At 47.5% G+C, this 8,512-nt stretch overlaps 1 protein-coding gene across 3 annotated transcripts in view; it reads right to left on the reverse strand.

Moving 5' to 3' along the window:
- Positions 1 to 3,407, reverse strand: part of Abhd6 (abhydrolase domain containing 6, acylglycerol lipase) — a 47,534-nt gene extending 44,127 nt beyond the window's left edge. The window contains exon 1 of one of the 3 annotated variants that reach the window (NM_001007680.1): positions 3,055 to 3,100. The gene's annotated coding sequence lies outside the window, so the exon portion shown is untranslated. Of the gene's footprint in view, positions 1 to 2,191 lie in introns of all 3 variants that reach the window. The other 2 variants (XM_006251767.5, XM_063274201.1) reach the window with 2 other exon arrangements.
- Positions 3,408 to 8,512: the final 5,105 nt, after the last annotated feature.

Below are 8,512 nucleotides of genomic sequence, written 5' to 3' on the forward strand. Positions count from 1 at the left end.
TGTGCCTGCAACCCATCCCTCAAACCAAGGCCATCTCTAAGACAGGTCTCCTTGCATGACGCTGCATAAGTATTTCCAGTTGCACAATCTGTGTGTCTATACTCACTCTCTCTACACAGATCCCCACAGAGCTCACAGCCCACCAGTTTTAACAGCTCAAGAAAGGGAAAGCCAATCGGCTGCTTGCTCTCAATGCAAACTCAGGAGATGGGTTAGAGTTTACAAAACTTCAGAGGCTTGAGTTTAAAAAAAAAAAATGTTTGCTTCTGCTTGGCCCAAATTCACTTTCAAGTAGAGGATTCGAGCCACTCATTTGTGATTAAATATAGCTCCTTTGACCCCAAGTAGTGGCCAAAACAATCTCTTCCCAACATGGTGACCCACACACCTGGCTCCTCTAATGTAGGAACAGTCACTAAAAGCTGAAGCTCAGAGGGTAGGTAACTTGCCCAGGGCCATAGCAAGCAGAGTGGAGATATGGGCCCAAGTCTATCACTGTGGGGGAACTCTTCTATGTATGAACAAAAGCCATTATGCTACCACATAGCAGGAGCCTTTCTCCTTGTGATCCTGCTGGGCAGCAGGGACAGAGTTTAGTGTTATAGGGTTCAGAAATCATGAGCCTACTATTACTTTACAAACCAATTTATCTGTTGGCTTCCATGGAGGGAGGGGTGTCTGTCTGTCTGTCCTGGGGAGTACTAACGATTTCCTGATGACCAGAGAACCATAATTTGCTTAGGTATGCCAGGGATTAAACCCAGGGCCTATCACATCCCAGGCAAGTGCTCTAAACACTACCTCTCTTACTCCCAGCCCATTAAGGTGAATTTTTAGAAAAATTAACTGGTACCAAAAACACAGGAGCCAAATTTCTATTCTCTATATTATAAGTATTTATTAATACGAAGTTAGCCATAGGGGATGAACCTGGCTCAGTAGTTAAGAGCACTGGCTGCTCTGGCAAAGAACCCAGGTTCAATTCCCAGCACCTACATGGTGGCCCACAAACATCTGTAACTTGTGTTCCAAGGGATCTTAGACCCTCGTCCAACTTCCACAGGTGCAGGGCATACCCATAATATACAGACGCACATGCCGACAAACCACCCATGTACATTAATAAAAAGTTTAAAGAAAGGAAGTCCTTAAAACTAAGTAAAAAGTGGCTCAGAGATGCTCCGAGGTCAAACTCAGTGTGTCTTGGGAAGGGCCATTTCTAGAAGTCTCAAATCAGTCCCTTAAGAACTGTATCAACCAGACCCTCACCTTGAGGTACTATCAGGGTGGTAACTCAATGATGTTCTTTAAGTACCTTAGGCCAGACCCAGGCAGTCAGTACTTACTTTATGTTAGCCATTAGAATTACATTTTCTTTCACTATCAGCTAGGGGCAGCCAGCCACAAGGGATTTCTGAGCAGGAAGTGAAGCAATGGTTGCCTTCAAGGTCCCAGCTGAGCGGGACTTCTCTACTTCCTTTGGTTAACCACCTAGCACCTAGCTCAAAATACAAATCCCCTGCCCACACAGCGGATTGATGGTGCCCCACTGTGTGGATGTGGCCTCTCCCCAGGTCTGTGGACAAGGAGATAAATCACGCGCTCTGTCCTGAAGCTAGCATTTCACAACCTGCATCTCTAAGGTGATCAGAAAGCCCCAGGGATGATAAAACTAGTTCTGGCTGTCAAAGTGGTTAGACTAGCATCCCTAGTCCACCAAAAGCTGGGACCTGCTACTAAGGCAGCTGAAAGGGGTATTAGCGGAAGGAGAGAAATCCTAGGGGAAATACAGATGTCTAATCATGGTAGGGAAGATGACACGAAACTAAGTCATTTGAAAGTATTAGATAGCCAGACAGGCTTGGAGAATGGCCCCGCCCCTCCCACCATGAGTTTTGGGTTCCACCTCTGGTCTCCCTAGCAACTCATTTTTCTTTCTTTTTTTTTTTTTTTTAAGAAAAGGAAGCGTCACAATTGCCCTTTAACATTTCAAGTGCCGCATTCAAAGGAGGAAGCTAGAGGCTGGTGGTCTTCGTTGAAGCCCAGAAAAAGAAAGTATTTCCTCCCGGTAAATGCGTGGTCTTTAAGAGTTGATCCAACTGGGTTTGTCAATCACCTAGCCAGGAGACCACCTCTTAGCAAGGCTGATATGCCCGAAGACTGTTAAGGTAATGGTAGGAATAATACTCACCTTAATGAGATAAGTACATTAAAAACACGAGAAGCAGCTGCTTACACGACTTCACTGCTGAGTCTACCTGCTTTTCTGAGCTCTCTTTCAAAAAGCTAGTTTTCCCCTTCCCCCTTCCCACCTCTTCGTCAGATCCCAAGCACTCTTGCCCTGACATTCGGAACTCCTTCCACACAGCTGCTTGCAGACTTCCCACTGCAGAGCCTCTTTTGACCCGATCTCAAAGGACACGAACTTCTTCCTCTTCAGCTACCCGTTTCCACCAGCCACAGATTTACCTCGTGCCTGCCTAGTTTTCCCAAACTCCAAAAAACGAGGTCTTCGAGCTTTGACATGTTTTTTGTGTTTGTTTGGTTTTTAAAACCAACGAGGCTACAAATCCTCAAAGGGGTGCCGAAATTCCCTGATACCAGGAGAGCGAGTTGTAGCCCTACTCTAGGGCTGTGTAGGAAGTAGGGGGTTGGGGAGAGTGCGGGACTGAATCCACCCTGGCACTAGTAGAAAGGCGCCGCGGCTGCTGCAAGCGCGGAGGATCCGGAGGAGGAAGAGAAATAGGATGCAGAATCCGCTGCGCCCTCACTTTATCCCTGGGCTTAAGGATGCTAGCATGCAGCCAGACAGTGGGGAGACCCGGCTTGAGGACGGCTCAGGCCTTTCCCCGCACCTTAAGAGAGAGCGGGAAAACGGACTAGGAAGGGAGGTTTGTATCTCGGACTCATCTGCATTCACCCTTGCGATGCTGGGGTGAAGAAGGGACTCGGAAAGTGGGGGGCGGGTGGTCAGGTCGTGGGAATGGGAGGCTGCCATCCCTCTAAGAACGTAGCCACCGTCGCCTTCCCTTCCACCTCGCTCACCAGACCTACCTCAGTGGCCGAGGTCCTGCTGCCGGATCGCCGCCCTCCAGTCCCAGGTCCCCGCACCTGCGCACTCTCGCTCTCCGCGATAGGCTTAGTTTGACTCCTTAAAGGCGCAACGCACTCGCTTGCGCCCTCCGACAGAAAAACCAGCCCAACCCGCTTCAGGCGTCGTCTCTGCAGCCCGGATTTGTTTGGCTCAAAACATCAAACCCGGAAGTACAGTGGGTATCGGTCCCCAGCAGCGGGTCTCTAACAACCGCGAACCTAAGGCAGGAGCATCCATTGGATTCTCAGAGGCCGAGCCGAATCAACCCTCCCACTGAAGAGTGCTCAAGGGAGGGCATTGGGGAGCAGGCATTGCTACTCTGCCAGGGGAAGCCACAGTTCATGGGGCGCTGTTCCGTTTATTGAGCATCTACTGTGTGCCTGGCACTACTGAGTCTCTCGCACCGAAAAGATTCAAGCAGGGTCTTGGCCCTGAGAGCTTAGGGGCGCTTGGGAAATCCAAAGAAAACCCAAAACTCAATCCAGTTGGAGACAGGGTTCAGAAACATCCGGAGGTGGAGACAAAGGAGCTAGGACCTGGGGCTGCAGGAAGACCTGTGCTATGAGTATAGGGCTGGATCCTTTTTGCTCATCGCTATGTAGCCTGTGGGTGCACAGTACATATTTGTAAAAAGGGTGACTAGGTGTTTTGACAGGAGAAGTTTGCAGCACAGTGTGAGCTGTGGGATTTAAGGAGGGCTTCCTGAAATGACATCTTAACTGAGACTTGGGAACAGGAAGACCGGCCAGGCCACACTGTGCTTTGCTTGGCCTTACAAAGGAAGAAAGGACAATATAGTTTTCAGAAAGTTTCCTAGCCCTCGCCCCCTAACCATCACCATCTTCATCCCCACCAGTAGCCAAGGCTTGCTTTAAAATTTCTCAAGAATCCTAAGCTCTCAGGGCCAAGATCCTGCTTGAATCTTTTAGGGGGTCAGTAGTGCCAGACACACAGTAGGTGCTCAGTTAAACAAAACAGTGCCCCTGAACTGTAGCTTCACCCGGCACAAGGCAATGTCTGCTCCCTGGTGCCCGCCTCTGAGCACTCTTTGTGGGAGGATGGTTCGGCTGGGCCTCTGAGAGCCCGATGGGTACTTGTGCCTTTGGTTCACGCTCGGGGAGAAGGACTTTGAACCTCTCATATGCTTTATAGAAACAGCCACCCGGCATGCCCCACCAGGCCCTGGAGCAAGTAGATTCTAAGAATGAACAAGAAGCAAACTCCTATCTGCAGAGTTTTTCTACATCAAGCTTCTGGAATTTATCCCCAAATCTGGGACAAGGTTCTTGGCTCAGACCGGCTTTTCTGCATGCCAGTTGTTGGCTAGCTGATCACTCAGGCCCGAATGGCTAGATCTGACTCACTGCGGGACTCTTTCCACAGCCTGTTTAACAAGTCACCTACCCACAGAAAGCTCTGTGTCTTAGGCAATTCTCTGTTGCCTCCTTTCTCCCAACAGAACCGCATTTGCACCTTTCCATCCTACCTGTTCACCAATCGCTTCAGGATAGAAAGGCAAGGAACCAAAAGAGCCACCCTCAGCTTCCCCACAGGCCATTTGCTGGGGCCTTGCAACCTTGGTGTTTATCAAACAGATGCTCAGGGGTGATTTTTGGATCTAATTAAGCAATGATATCAATGATCAATGAACATCCCAGAAGACCCAGCCTGGAAGTCTTTCATAACCTTTACTGTGTGTGCTTGAAGACGGTCGTTTTTTAAGTATCTTAAATTTCTCTTCAGTACTTTAAAATTAGGTTGGGATATAGGTCGGTGACAGAGTGACTCTCTTCAGTGATATAAAACTGAGACTGACAGGTTTGTTGGCAGATATCTTTAATCTCAGCTCTAGAGAGACAGTGGCAGGTGGATCTCTATGAATTCCAGGCCAAACAGGGCTGTACAGTGAGTCTCAGAAGAAGAAGAAAACAAAAAAAAAAAAAAAAAAACAAAAACAAAAAAAACAAAACAAAAAAAAAAACCAAAAACCAAAAAACAAACCTAAAACCAAACAAAGTACCAAGCATTGATCCCTAGCATGTAAAAACAAAACAAAAACAAACTTAAAAATGGGTAGATAGTCCTCCCCCACGTCTTCTTTAATTCATACCCTGGGGGCTCAGGCCTCCCAAGAGCTGAGAGTCTTTTCCCCCTCACAGTTTTATTATGCAGACATAATTAATCCCAGAGCCAAGTCACCTGCTTTGTGACTCTTTAGGTGATGGGTGACAAGAGAGAAGCCTGAATTAGCCCCAGTCTTGCACTAAAGACAAGGATGTAGGAAGAAGTGAAGGAACCCCCCCCAAAACCTCTCCACCCCACTCCAATTCTCCAGAGTCTGTGACACTTCTGAACACTGCCATTGCATCAGGAGCTGGTGGGCAGGGAGCAGTTCTCAGAGCTTCCTTATTTCCTGAGAAACAGAATCTGTTTATCAACAGTCAGATCTCACCCCAGGACAGAGTTTTGAAAGCCCTCCTCTGGCAGGAGCTTCCGCAGAATGTGGGCTCTGTTTCCATTACAAGTCTGTAGAAATGTCCTAGACTTGGCTGCACATCGGTCTGCGATGATTGTTACCTACAGTGGCTACTGATTAATAATGCTTGTTTGTTCTGCAGATCTAGGCATCGAACCATGTAGTCTCGTGATTGCTCCACACACCACATCACAGAGATCACCTGATAGACTCCAAATCTAATTCACAGTGGAACTAGGAGTCAAAGCATTCATTTTACACTTAGTAATTCATCAAACGTGACGAGCGACTCTGTTTGGTTTGATTGAATGAGTGTGTGCCTTTGTGTGTGTGTGTGTGTGTGTGTGTGTGTGTGTGTGTGTGTGTGTGTGTGTGTGTGTGTGTGTAGGTAACACCATGGGATGTGTATAGAAGTCATAGGACACTTTAAAGAGTTCTTTCCTTCTATCGTAGGGGTCCTGAGATTAGAATTTAGATTATCAGGTTTGGCAGCAATCACCATGAGTGCTGAGCCGTCTTGTGGGCCCAAGACTCACTAGTTGTCCTTAAAAACTTAGAGTTTGTGAAGATTAATATTGTTCTCAATTTGACAGGATCTATAATCACTTAGGAAACAGCCCTCTGGGCATGTCTTTAAAGAAGTCTCTAGATCGGGTGGTGAAATGATTATGGGTGACACCGTTCAATGATCTGCGTTTCCAGACGGAATAAAAAGGAGATGAGAGAGGACTGGCATTCGTGTCCCTGCGCTTTGAGGCTGCAGATGCAGGGTGATCAGCTGCTCATATCCCTGCTTCATGCTTTTCCCCAGGAAATGTCTGTGAACCCCAAAAGACCACCAAGGAGCCGACTCCGATGTGATCTCATTAGGATGTCCATTAGGATGTGTTATTACAAACTCCAGCTTGGGCCCCCTGCCAGCCCTGACACAGCAGGACTGGGAAGGCGAGGGAGCCCTGAGCCTAGTTTAGGTAAGCATTTATAGAGACAAGAAGGGGTGTCCAATCTGGCACACATCTGATTGGGGGGCCATTATGGCCTTTAAAATAATTGGCTGGCGCCGGGAGCCAAACCATAAACTTAACTTCTGCTTTCCTCCTGATTGGTGGTTGTTAGGAAGTGACGTGTCAGGGGCGGGCCTGTAACCTGGAGATGTAGATTTGTTGGGGAATAACCTGGAAACTAACTGGTGCTAGACGCTGGGTTTGTTGGGGGAATGACGTGGAGGCGCGGGTCTCGTTGCTGGGGTAGCCTGGAAACTGGAGCTAGGTATGGTCCTGTTAGTTAGCTTAGGTTTAATCTTAGGTCAGGTTCTCTAAGACAGCGTCTGAACCCAAAAAGATCTGGTCTCTCGCTCCTGACCTTGTATTTGATCCCAGCAAGAAAACTAAGGAACGGTAAGGCAGAGTCTGCTTGTACTTAAGAAAATAGTGGAGGTTGCTTTATTACAGAACTCCATGAAGGCAGTGTTCAGCAAGGAAGTGCTGGAAGAGAAAAATGCAACACAAAAGATTCCACGCGTGCCCAGATGCCAGCCTGATGACTTTAACTTTGTAATCTCGTAAAGCACCTGCATGGTCCAGCTCCCAGGACATCTGCATGGTACCTGAGGGCCAGCCACTGAATCCTCCGCTCCGTTTGCAGTTCAGATGACACCGCCTCCCCGCCCCTTCCGTTTCCTCACTCCCCTATGTGCACACAGAGAACTAACTCACTGTAGAATGTGTATTGATCTGGGTCACTCTCAGCTCTCTCAGGCTACAGATCCTTCTCTCTTCCACTTTCCAGTGGCCTAGAACAGGCAAATATTAATTAGCTGTTCCTGCCTGCCTCATCTCATGCTCAGAGGGCTTCGTCTTGAGTTAGCGCCCCGAGACTTTCAACAAGTCTGTGGGGTGGATACCATTACTAGTCCCACTTTACAGATGAGGAAAAAAAATTGAGGTTTTTTTTTTTTTTTTTTTTTTGGTTCTTTTTTTCGGAGCTGGGGACCGAACCCAGGGCCTTGCGCTTCCTAGGTAAGCGCTCTACCACTGAGCTAAATCCCCAGCCCCAAAAATTGAGGTTTTGATAGACTGAATAACTTGCTAAGTCATATAGCTAGTCCGTAATATTGTCATGACCTGAACTTGTGCGTGTCTGAACACAAAATTTGTGTGGAAGCCACTAAGGTACTGATACAGGAGGTAGAATTAAATATGAAGACTGTGGAATGTGGAAAGTTCTAACCCTAAATATTCAGAAACCTATGACACACTAGCATTTTAAGCCCCTCCCCCCAAAAAAAGAAAACCTTCTCAAATGATTCAAAATATTGCATAGAAGTCCTGATATGATTCACTCTGGCTCCTTTCTTCAAGGAGAACGTTCCTTTAAGTCTAAATGGAGGTGCATAGCAAGATGCTGTCTCATACAGGAGGAAGAAGAAAAAACAAAATCAAAACCCCAGACAGGACAAGTCACTGTGTCAATCTGTAACGTATGATCCCAGAAAGACTACTTCAGAAAGACTACTTCAGAATTCGTGTGGTGTGTGTGTGTGTGTGTGTGTGTGTGTGTGTGTGTGTGTGCCAGAGGACAGCCTCAACTAGTGGTCCTTCAGAGTATTCACCTTGTTCTGGTAGATACAGTCTTCTACCATTCCCTGCTGTGTAAACCAGTCGCAAGCTTCTGAGAATTCTGTCTCCACCTCCCATCTAGTCACAGGAGTGATGGAATTATAGACAAATGCTACTCTGTCCCATATTTTCGGTGTGTTTGTTTTTAATGTGAGTTCTGGGGATCCAAACTCTGGTCCTTACACTTGCACAGTGGGCACGGTATCCCCTAAGCTGTATTCTCAGCATCCCCTAATCTGCCCATGCTGTGGCAGATGTCAGTGGAGTCCAGCACTCGGTCAGGGAGAACTGTGAGTCAGAGGGACAGGAGTTTGACTTTGAGGA

The sequence above is a fragment of the Rattus norvegicus genome, chromosome 15 (assembly GCF_036323735.1).
Source record: "Rattus norvegicus strain BN/NHsdMcwi chromosome 15, GRCr8, whole genome shotgun sequence".
Classification (NCBI taxonomy): Eukaryota; Metazoa; Chordata; class Mammalia; order Rodentia; family Muridae; genus Rattus; species Rattus norvegicus.